This window comes from Aythya fuligula, chromosome 5 (assembly GCF_009819795.1).
Source record: "Aythya fuligula isolate bAytFul2 chromosome 5, bAytFul2.pri, whole genome shotgun sequence".
NCBI lineage: Eukaryota > Metazoa > Chordata > Aves > Anseriformes > Anatidae > Aythya > Aythya fuligula.
In genome coordinates this window covers 11808266-11820474 of record NC_045563.1, presented here as the reverse complement: position 1 = coordinate 11820474, position 12209 = coordinate 11808266, and positions in this window count along the sequence as shown.

Sequence of the window (12209 nt, the reverse complement as noted above, 5' to 3'; positions counted from 1 at the left end):
ATAACCCCAAGCAGAGCTACAGGCTGGGAGAGGAATGGTTGGAAAGCTGCCAGGCAGAGAAGGACCTGGGAGTGATGGTGGATAGTCAGCTGAATATGAGCCAGCAGTGTGCTCAGGTGGCCAAGAAGGCCAACGGCATCCTGGCTTGTATTAGGAACAGCGTGACCAGCAGGGCTAGGGAGGTGATCGTCCCCCTGTACTCAGCTCTGGTGAGGCCGCACCTCGAGTACTGTGTTCAATTTTGGGCCCCTCGCTACAAGAAGGACATCGAGGTGCTTGAGCGGGTGCAGAGAAGGGCGACGAAGCTGGTGAGGGGCCTGGAGAACAAGTCCTACGAGGAGCGGCTGAGGGAGCTGGGCTTGTTCAGCCTGGAGAAGAGGAGGCTCAGGGGTGACCTTATCGCTCTTTTTAGGTACCTCAAGGGAGGCTGTAGCGAGGTGGGGGTTGGCCTGTTCTCCCACATGCCTGGTGACAGGACGAGGGGGAATGGGTTTAAGTTGAGCCAGGGGAGTTTTAGGTTAGATGTTAGGAAGAACTTCTTCACTGAAAGGGTTGTGAGGCACTGGAACAGGCTGCCCAGGGAAGTGGTGGAGTCACCATCCCTGGAAGTCTTCAAAGGACGTTTAGATGTAGAGCTTAGGGATATGGTTTAGTGGAGGGCTGTTAGCGTTAGGTTGGAGGTTGGACTCGATGACCTTGAGGTCTCTTCCAACCTGGAAAATTCTGTGATTCTGTGATTCTGTGAGCAAATGGAGGGGAGATTTAGATTAGATGTGATGTGGGGAAGAAATTCTTCACTCGGAGAACAAGCGCAGATGGGAATTAGGTTTGAAAATGCACCTTGCTTCTCTCCTTTTTCATAAAGAATAAAATTACTTAAAAACCAGTGTTAAAAATAAACCCAGGGCACAGGATGGGAGGTGCAGGGCAGTCCGTGTGACAGAGGGGCAGCCTTTCTCTCTGGTGAGCCAAATGGCCCGGGGAAGCCAGCCCCAGAAAAGGGGCCCTCAGCCCCCAAAACCCTTGTTCTTCCTCCACGTGAGGGCATCTCCCAGACCACTCCCAACACAGCCCCCCAAATTCGGCCACGCACAGGCCCCTCCATCACAGGGGCTTGCTGAGGTCACAGTGGCCACCACTGCCCCGCCTTTGCTGCGGGCCCTATAAAAGGGGCCCCGTGCCGCTGGCCCGCCACTCGCTGAGCTTCGAGGCCCTCTGACAGCCGCATCCGTGGCAGAAGGAAGAGCCAAAGCAGCAAGGCGAGAGGCGGCCCTCGTTGGTGTGAGCGGACGGCAATTCAGTCGCAGCGAGCACCAGCAAGGAAAGCAGCCGAGGAGGAGAAGAAGATGAATGGGCAGAGGCAGAGCGCCGGAGGCACAAGAGACACCAGTGCCCAGGGCAGCTCTGGCACCCAGCCCGCAGACACCCGTAAGCGGTCCCAAGGGCACCGCAACGATGCGGGGAACAGGCCGGCCCCTCGACCATCCAGCGACAGGGGGCCTGGGCCTTCTTCTAGACAAAACGGCGGCGTGAGGCACAGGCAGGACCAGCAGCCGGAGCGCCGCAAGGAGCACAGGCGTGACTATAGCACGCAACGCAGTGCGGGGCCCAGGCGTGGCAGCGTCGGGCCCACACGTGGAGAGGAAGCGCGCAGTGGAGCGGGACCAAGGCGTGGGAGCGAACGACCCCATTATTCGGCACCCCGCACGGAGAGGTCTCCCGATCAACAGCATCGCGTGCGGCCAGGACCCAGCAAGGACGGGCTCACACTTCACGTGCAAGCCGTGCGTCGCCCTTCCCCTAAACCTCACAGCGACTCGGGCCATGGGCCTTACAATGCACGCAGTAGTCGCGAGGGGGGAAGGCAGGAACATCGGCCGGACAGCCGCATGCAGCAGAGGCGTGCCCCTAGCCCACAACACAGAGTGGGACCCAGGCACGGCCAGAAATGGGACGTCAGCAGCGGAGCCACAAGGGGAAATCCACCGCACAGTGGCATGGCACCCAGGTATGAAAGTCGACGACCCCGTGATTCGGCACCCCGCATGGAAAGGTCTCCCGATCAAAGGCATCGCGTGCAGCCAAGACCCAGCAAGGATGGGCTCAACCAGCAGCAGCTCCAAGCCGTGCGCCGTCCCTGCCCTAAACCTGACAGCGACTCGGGGCATGGGTCTTCCAACTGGCGCAGCGATGGCATGGGGCGAAGGCAGGCACATCGGCCAGACAGCCGCATGGAGCAGACACGTGCCTACCGTGCAAGCCCAGACACCTACAAGCGGTACCATTGGCACCGCAGCGATGCAGGGAACAGGCCATCCCCTCAACAATACAGCGACGGGGCACCTGGGCCTTCCCATGGCCACCACAGTGATAAGAGGCAAAGGCAGGACCACCAGCAAGAACGACGCGGGGAGCAGAGACGTGCCTACCATCCTGAACAGAGCGCGGGACCCAGCCAAGGCCAGAATCCAGTCAGCAGCGTCGCAGCCACGCATCAAAACCAAGCCGACAGTGGCACAGGACCAAGGCGTGGAACTGGCCGACCCCCTGGCTCGGCACCCTGGCCGGAAAACATGACGGATGGAAGGCAGCCCGTCTGGGCAGTCCCGGGCAAGGACTGGCTTAGCCTTCTGCCCAGCACCGTGGAGCCCATGGAGCTGGATCCACGGGAAGACGTGGAGGAGCCGATGGAGGTGGATCCCCCTCCACCAGAACAGAGCTGGGACCCCCGCAGCGCGTCCTTGCTCTCTGCTCTGCAAGCACACAAAGAGCGGCGCAGGAGTGCCCGGACCACCCCCTACTCGGCGTCGCGCAGGCTCCATCCCAAGCATTAGCTTGGGATGGGGCCCCCAAACACCATGGACATGCCGCAGGCTTCCCAGCGAGACGTCCCAGCAATAAACCACTCTCTTGCTGATTCTCAGGGGTTGTGTGAGTGCTTCTTTCCCTTCCTCCAGCCCTTATGCCAGAGGTGGCAGCCCTTCTGCACAGAGCCTCGAGGGAGGGCACAAGAGAGGACCCAGCTCCCTTCGCGCTGCGAAGTGGTGGAGTCACCATCCCTGGAGGTCTTTAAAAGATGTTTAGATGTAGAGCTTAGGGATATGGTTTAGTGGGGACTGTTAGTGTTAGGTGAGAGGTTGGACTCGATGATCTTGAGGTCTGTTCCAACCTAGAAATTCTGTGATTCTGTGAATCCCAGGGTCCTGAGGGAACCGGCTGATGGAGTTCCCAAGCCTCTCTCTATCATAGCTGAAAAGTCTTGGCACTGGGTGATGTCCCTGGTGAGTGGAAAGATGGAAATGTCATGCCCCTCCTCTTCAACAATTAAAACAAAGAATTGAACAAAGAGCACTACTCTTCAACAATTAAAACAACGAGGAGACATTCCTTCTCAGAAAGAGCAGTCAGGCATTGGGACGGGTTGCCCTGGGAGTGGTCGAGTCACTGTCCCTGGGGGTGTTCAAGGAAAGCTTGGACCTTGGTGCACAGAGACATGATTTAGTGGGTGACACTGGTGGTAGGGGATGGTTGGACCAGATGATCTTGGAAGTGTTTTCCAGCCTTAATATTTCTGTGATTCTATGTTCCAGTGATCAGAGGCTAGAGCCTGAGCTGGAAAAGGTCACGTGGAACATGTGGAACAAGGTAGATCAGGCTGCCATTTGCTAGGTCCTGCACTTTTGCCACCTAACCTCACCCGTAAAAGTGGCCTAAAAGAAAGCTGGGATTCTATAAAGGAGTGTAGCCATGGAACAAGGAATAATGGCTTGGAGCATTGTGGCTCTCTATATTAGAGAGTCTTTCGAGGTTGTAGAACTCGAGGTTGGGAATGACAAGGTCGAGTCCCTTTGGGTTAGGATCGGCAGGGACAACAAGGCTAGTGTCCTGGTCGGGGTCTGCTATAGACCGCCGAACCAGGATGAGGAGACGGATGAGGAATTCTACAGGCAGCTGACAGAGGTTGCAAAATCATCAGCTCTTGTACTCGTGGGGGACTTCAACTTCCCTGACATATCCTGGAAGCACAACACAGCCCTGAGAAAGCAGTCTAGGAGGTTTCTGGAGAGCGTGGAAGATAGCTTCCTGACGCAGCTGGTTAGTGAGCCTACCAGGGGAGGTGCCCCGCTAGACCTTCTCTTCACAAACAGAGAAGGACTGGTGGAGGACGTGATCGTCGGGAGCTGTCTCGGGCAGAGTGACCATGCAATGGTGGAGTTCACTATTCTTGGCGAGGCCAGGAAGGGGACCAGTAAAACCGCTGTATTGGACTTTCGGAGGGCTGACTTTGAGCTGCTCAGGACACTGGTTGGTGGAGTCCCTTGGGAGGCGGTTCTGAAGGGCAGAGGGGTCCAGGAAGGCTGGGCGCTCTTCAAGAGGGAAGTCTTAATGGCGCAGGAACGGTCTGTCCCCACGTGCCCAAAGACGAGCTGGCGGGGAAGAAGACCGGCCTGGCTCAACAGAGAATTGTGGCTTGATCTTAGGAGGAAAAAGAGGGTTTATAAGCTTTGGAAAAGTGGGCAGGCCACTAAGGAGGACTTTAAAGAAGTAGCGAGGCTGTGCAGGTACAAAATTAGGAAGGCCAAAGCTCATCTGGAGCTCAATCTGGCTACTGCCGTTAAAGATAACAAAAAACGTTTCTATAAATACATCAACACAAAAAGGAGGACTAAGGAGAATCTCCATCCTTTACTGGATGCGGGGGGAAACTTAGTTACAAGAGATGAGGAAAAGGCGGAGGTGCTCAATGCCTTCTTTGCCTCAGTCTTTAGCAGCAATACCGGTTGTTCTCTGGATACTCAGTACCCTGTGCTGGTGGAAGGGGATGGGGAGCAGGATGTGGCCCTCATTATCCATGAAGAACTGGTTGGTGACCTGCTACGGCACTTAGATGTGCACAAGTCGATGGGGCCGGATGGGATCCACCCTAGGGTACTGAGGGAACTGGCAGAGGAGCTGGCCAAGCCACTGTCCATCATTTATCAACAGTCCTGGCTATCGGGGGAGGTCCCAATCGACTGGCGGCTAGCAAATGTGACGCCCATCTACAAGAAGGGCCGGAGGGCAGACCCGGGAAACTACAGGCCTGTCAGTTTGACCTCAGTGCCAGGAAAGCTCATGGAGCAGATCCTCCTGAGAGTCATCATGCAGCACTTGAAGGGGAAGCAGGCGATCAGGCCCAGTCAGCATGGCTTTATGAAAGGCAGGTCATGCCTGACGAACCTGATCTCCTTCTATGACAGAGTGACGCGCTGGGTGGATGAGGGAAAGGCTGTGGATGTGGTCTACCTTGACTTCAGCAAGGCTTTTGACACTGTTTCCCACAGCATTCTCCTCAAGAAACTGGCTGCTCTTGGCTTGGACTGGCGCACGCTTCGTTGGGTTAGAAACTGGCTGGATAGCCGGGCCCAAAGAGTCGTGGTGAATGGAGCCAAGACCAGTTGGAGGCCAGTCACTAGTGGCATTCCCCAGGGCTCGGTGCTGGGGCCAGTCCTCTTTAATATCTTCATCGATGATCTGGACGAGGGCATCGAGTGCACCCTCAGTAAGTTCGCAGATGACACCAAGTTAGGTGCGTGTGTCGATCTGCTTGAGGGTAGGAAAGCTCTGCAGGAGGATCTGGATAGGCTGCACCGATGGGCTGAGGTCAACTGCATGAAGTTTAACAAGGCCAAGTGCCGGGTCCTGCACCTGGGGCGCAATAACCCCAAGCAGAGCTACAGGCTGGGAGAGGAATGGTTGGAAAGCTGCCAGGCAGAGAAGGACCTGGGAGTGATGGTGGATAGTCAGCTGAATATGAGCCAGCAGTGTGCTCAGGTGGCCAAGAAGGCCAACGGCATCCTGGCTTGTATTAGGAACAGCGTGACCAGCAGGGCTAGGGAGGTGATCGTCCCCCTGTACTCAGCTCTGGTGAGGCCGCACCTCGAGTACTGTGTTCAATTTTGGGCCCCTCGCTACAAGAAGGACATCGAGGTGCTTGAGCGGGTGCAGAGAAGGGCGACGAAGCTGGTGAGGGGCCTGGAGAACAAGTCGTATGAGGAGCAGCTGAGGGAGCTGGGCTTGTTCAGCCTGGAGAAGAGGAGGCTCAGGGGCGACCTTACCACTCTTTACAGATACCTTAAAGGAGGCTGTAGTGAGGTGGGGGTTGGCCTGTTCTCCCACGTGCCTGGTGACAGGACGAGGGGGAATGGGCTTAAGTTGAGCCAGGGGAGTTTTAGGTTAGATGTTAGGAAGAACTTCTTCACTGAAAGGTTTGTTAGACATTGGAACAGGCTGTCCAGGGAAGTAGTGGAGTCACCATCCCTGGAAGTCTTTAAAAGACGTTTAGATGTAGAGCTTAGGGATATGGTTTAGTGGGGACTGTTAGCATTAGGTCAGAGGTTGGACTCGATGATCTTGAGGTCTGTTCCAACCTAGAAATTCTGTGATTCTGTGATAATATTTCAGCCTCATTGCATTTTTGACAAGCATTTAGCACTACGCAGGACTGCATAGTGTCCTTGAAGATGAAGTTTAATGCATGGGAGCATTTTCTAGTGGCTACTTCTAGCCTTTTGACAGACATTTATATGGGGTGGAATGCACGACATACTTTCTGGCAGATCTTTCAGTAATAAAATGTAATATTAAATTCATTACATTATTAAAACTTTTGTTCTTGTGTGATGTGATCCTGACAGGTTCAGGATCTAAGGTTCATACTACGTCAACTGGAATATATGTGTGAAGGGAGAGTCACACTTCCTAAGACATATATATCAGTCAGGAGAAAGTCAGAAGGCAGTCTCAGTTCTTTTTTTCTATGTATCAACTTTTATTCTAATTTAAATGAACAAGAATTTGTTTGTACTTGGTAGAAAGTTCCAGCCTTTTTTTCCCTGTGAAAACTTTGCTGTTAGGCCTGAGGGAATAATTAGTTTTTCACTTTATTTACTGGACTAAAAAAAAATTAAAGAAATATTCCAAATTGAATCAAAGTGATTTTTTTGTTTGTTTATCCTACTGTAATGAAAAAAAAAAATGTAATGCAAATAAAATACTGTTACTACTTGGACATTTTATGCATCAAAATATCAAAATATTATTTCATATAATTTTTAATCCTCTTTAAGACTGAGTTATTAAATGTAGATACATCTGTAAAAAAAAAAAAAAACATTCTTTTCAATGGAATAAAGAACATTTTGTTCAAGAAAATATTCAGACAAAAACATTTTAACATTTTCAAGTCTCTTACATCCCTCTCTGCCATCACCCCAACTGCATTTTCCAGCAAAATAATCTACTGAGTGTTTTTTTAGGTTGATTTACAGCTGGTTCCTTTAACTGGGCTTGTCATTTTCTGACAGCTGCTTACTGTGGTTTGATCTGTTTAGCAAAATTTTCAGAGAATTGTGATGTAAGCATTTTATGCACCTGAAAATAAATATGGATGTAAACACATAAAGGCCCTTCCTTGCTTATCCGTAGTTGGTATAGGCTGCTGTTTAGGTTTGTTTCAATCTTGAAAATCTTAAGTTTCTATAGGTTAAATGAACCTGAACCTTGGTTTTGAGGTCTTGGAAGGGAATCAGACCAGTGTTCCCTTGTCCTGTCTCCACCACACTACAGGTCTCTGCTTACGGTAGAATCATAGAATTGTTTAATTTGGAAATTACCCTTAAGATCATCAAGTCCAGCCATCACCTAACACTACCAGGTCCACCACTAAACCATGTCCCTAAGAGCCTCATCCATATGTCTCTTAAATGTCTCCAGGGAAGGTAACTCCACTACTGCACTGCACTCCACTACTCAGGAGCCTGTCCCAACCACGCTTTCCATGAAGAAATACTTCCTGATATCTAATCTAACCATCCTCTGGTGCAACTTCCACATGTCCTAGTACCTGTCACCTGAGAAAAGAGACCGGTCCCTGACTAGCTTCAGGAAGCAGTACAGAGCATTGAGGTTTCCCTCAGCCTCCTTTTCTCCAGACTAAACAATACCATTTCTCTCAGCCAACCCTCATGTCTTGTTTTCTAGTCACTTCACCAGCTTTGCTGCTCTTCTCTGAATGTGTTCCAACAATTCATTGTCTTTTTTTGTACTGAGGGACCCAAAAATGAACATAGGACTCAAGGTGCAGCCTCACCAGATCTGAGTACACAGGGACAATCACTTCCTTAGTCCTGCTGGCCACACTATTTCTGATAAAAACCAGGATGCCATTGGCCTTCTTGGCCACCTGAACACACTGCTGGCTGATGTTCAAACAGCTGTCAACCAACACTCCCAGGTCCTTTTCTGCTAGGCAACTTTCCTGACATCCTTCCTCCAACCTATATCACTGAATGGGGTTGTTAGGGCTCCAGTGTAGCACCTGCTATTTAACCTTGTTGAATGCCACACAATGGGATGCAGCCTATCTAGGCTATCCAGATCACTCTGCATAGTGACCCTACCCTTGAAGAGATCAACACTCCCACCCAACTTCATGTCATTTGCAAACTAACTGGGGGTGCACATGATTCCCTCATTAAGATCATTGATTAAAAAATATTAAGCAAACTTGTTTCCATTACTGAGTCCTGGGGAATACCGCTTGGAACCAGCTGCCAATTGGATTTAACTCCATTCACAATGGCCCTTTGGGCCCAGCTATCCATCCAGGCTTTTTACCCAATGAAGAATACATCCATCCAAGCCAGGAGCAGACAGGTTCTCCAGGAGAATGATGTAGGAAACATTATCATAAGGGCAACTGCTCCCTTTTGGCAACAGTACAGATTTTTTTAGGCAACCACAGCTTCTATACTTCAGTAACAGTTATCATTTGGAAATAAGCCATAAAGGCATTTGCTATGATGCAGTGGCAGAAATACTAATATATGCTTGCATTTAAGACAAAGTGTGAGCCTAATACATTGGCACTGATTGGTGCTACAACAAGCAAAAACTTTAAAATTGTAAGTCTTATTTTTACTTTCAAACTTTGTAATACAATAATTATACTTCCAGGTACATTTCTACTCTTTTCCTTGTCAGAAATGCGAAAAAGCAGAGCTAGAAAGAAAATGGGAACTTTTCTGTATGGAAAGTATTGCCTTTCCTTCAGAAAAGCCAACTATTCAACCTTTTTGAAATTTGGTAAGAGAAAACCAAATATTTTTGGCCAAAGCCACACAAAAATAGTTTGGGGGTTTCCCACAAAAAGCCCTGCAAATTTCTAAGAAATGTAGATACTATCTGGAACAAGTACATTCAAAAAAATCTTTTCCCATTCAAATAAAGATTCATGCTAAAAGGTTATTTTGGGTAATCTTCTCCTCCTTATTTCATCAATTATGCCATTGACTCTAGTTTCATCGGGAGGAAGAATCTTATCAACTACTATATTAAAAAAATAATCCTAGACTGGATTATTTTTGGGGGGGAAATAAATACATCCATTTTTATTGGTAGCTGTTGTAGTACAAATCTTTGAAAAACAATCAACACAGTACCACTGGTAAGTTTTGTTGTACATAAGACCAGCTCCTGATTACAAGTTGATTACAGGTTCAGACAATGCCAAAATATTCAGCTCAATCACAGAAGAAGCTAAATGTAGGTAGAGGTGCTGAAGAGAAAGACAGCAACAAACTTCAACTAAGTATCAAAACATCTTACGCTGGTCAAAAGGATTTATGAGCCTGAAATCATGTGACTTCAATTTGAAGAACCTGATTAAAATTTCATGTTGATCTGTTTAGCAGTATTTGAGGAAGAAAGAATGAAATGCATAGTCACCCATTACCTATGCATGAGAACATATCTAAACCACTAAATACATAAATAAGGGATATTCTAAAATGGTATATTCAACTTAAAAAAAAAAAAAAAAAGGAGTGTTTTCCACTTAATGATTCTGCATAGCTTTAATAGGCTTTAAATTCACATAAAGATATAAGATTCATATTCAGAGAAATATGAAGAAGAAAGAGAAAGGTGGAGAGTAAAAAAAAAAAAAAAAAAAGAAAAAGAGGAAAAAAGCAAAGTCCACATACCCTTTCAATAAAGGTATATACAGATAACAAAAAACAAACTGACATTTCAGGAACAGAGCCCCTAGAACCTCTTTTTTTCAGTTCCCAAGACCATATATATAGGCTAAATCAGAGCACATGAACTAGTTTATTTAAGTCAAAGATTCCTGATATTTTTCCAGTGAATATTTCAGACCCATTTTGAAAAACACACCTGAGACATATTTTCTTCTAGTGTCTGCCTGAATAGCACTTTTGCCTCTGCATAAAAATGCTGCACTGTTTTCAAATCCATTCCAATACTTTTCCCAGTGTTTCACTTTGAACTGAAGAAAATGAGAATTCTGAAGGCGCACCCTTTTAAAAAACTGAGTCACATCAGGTCACAATGATTTGGCTTAGATGGCTACATAAAACAGTGCAGTTGGCACAGATCTATCATAAACAGCTTGGTAGTGATTTTGAATGAAAATGAGTATGCTTGGAAGCCTGCTGAAAGACGAACATGGAGATGTAGATTTCCAGTTCTCAATCCTATTCATGCTGGCAAAGCACCTGCATGTTGTTACAGGCAAATGCCAAACTCTTTGTTTTGAGGCAAGAGTTTACTCCCTCCCTCATTTATAGCCACTTTCATGGCATTCTCATGCAGGCTTTCTTCTCTGTTTATTCTCAGTTTAGTGGTGTGACAGCCTCTGGTGTTCCATCGCAACAGTAAATCCTATTTTCCAAGTGCCTTGTTTCCCAATAACCACAATGTAAGATTCATGTAACTTCATCAGGAATTATTTTTAAAGACGAGCTGGCAAATCTAGGGTTCAGAAACTTCTTCCAGTACCAAGATTATACCCCATCTCCTCCAAGCGACCCTAAAAGGCCTCCAGCTCCCACCTTGTCACAGCCAGGTCCTGAAGAGGACAGAACTGAAAGTGTCATTGTGGCTCTATGGAAGCAATACATGCAAAAAGCAAGAGAGATGAGGCACTGTTTTTCTCCAGTTTTACCCTAGGACAAATTCACTGACTTGAATGAAGTCACCCTGGAGTAGAATTAATATAATACAGTGATAAATCAAGCCTATTGATTTACTGACAGTGCCCCTGTAGGACCTTCTTGAGCAGCCAGCCTACTGAACATTGCTTGCAGCATTGTCTTCCCCAGCACCGTGCCATGCCATTTCCACAGACAAATTGTTTCCTGACACAGCATAGGCTGATCGCCATGCTTCCTGCTCAGTTAATGCATTATAACCACATTGTTTTGCACTGGTTGCCCTCTAATTTGCGTGCAAAGGGTTTTTTGAGTCAAACACACAGCCCTCAGCTGTGACAAATCCATGTGGAGTTTTGACTCCTGAAGCATTCAGAGATCACAGGGGATACAGATGCAAAATGGATTTCCCAAACTACTTTTATGATTTGATTATTTGAGAAGCAAGGAGAGAAAAGATGTATCAGACCATTGGAGCCAAGAATGCTTTCTAAGGAGGCAGTGGTAGCCAAACTTTTGGCCTTAAATTCAAGGTAGCAAAAGATGCCCTGAGGAAATATTTATACATCTCTTGGCCTTTTCCAAATTCTTCAAATTTTTCCACCTTTTGTTTTCAGTCAGATATTAAACCCAAGAGGCAGCTTTAAACACTGAAAAAAATTATGTCTGGTCATAATTGCTTGACAATTAGCAGCTCTCGGTGCAGCAAGCCAAATAATAAACCTTTCTTCCAAGTATATCTAGTCATTGTTTTGATGACACCTTTTCAACACAAGGCTTCTCTTTTCTGTCCAATATCAAAAATGCCACAGGGGTGGGACAACATGAAATGAAAATCTGACTCCTCTTTGGAAATCAGATGGGAAGAAAAATACCTTAAGAAAAGAAAGTACAAGAAGAGCCACTGTTCTACTCTTCTTTCAACAACTTCAAGAGACCTTTGCTGTTGGAAATGTTCTGTTTTTCTCCTGGAGTTCCAAAATGTCAGCAGATTGTGTGGTGTCCCAAGCAAAGCTCCAATGAGAAACATCAGAAATTATATTCAACAAACAGATATAATTCATGTCTGTTCTGAAAAGTCCTGTCAATATTTAGTGGAGAGGAGAAAGGCAACCTGAGAAGGAAGATGAAATACAAAAGAGCACCTCTGTAAAATGCCCCACCACTGTGAGATAACAAGGCAAAGAATGTTGGGGCTCTCATCTTTTTTCACCT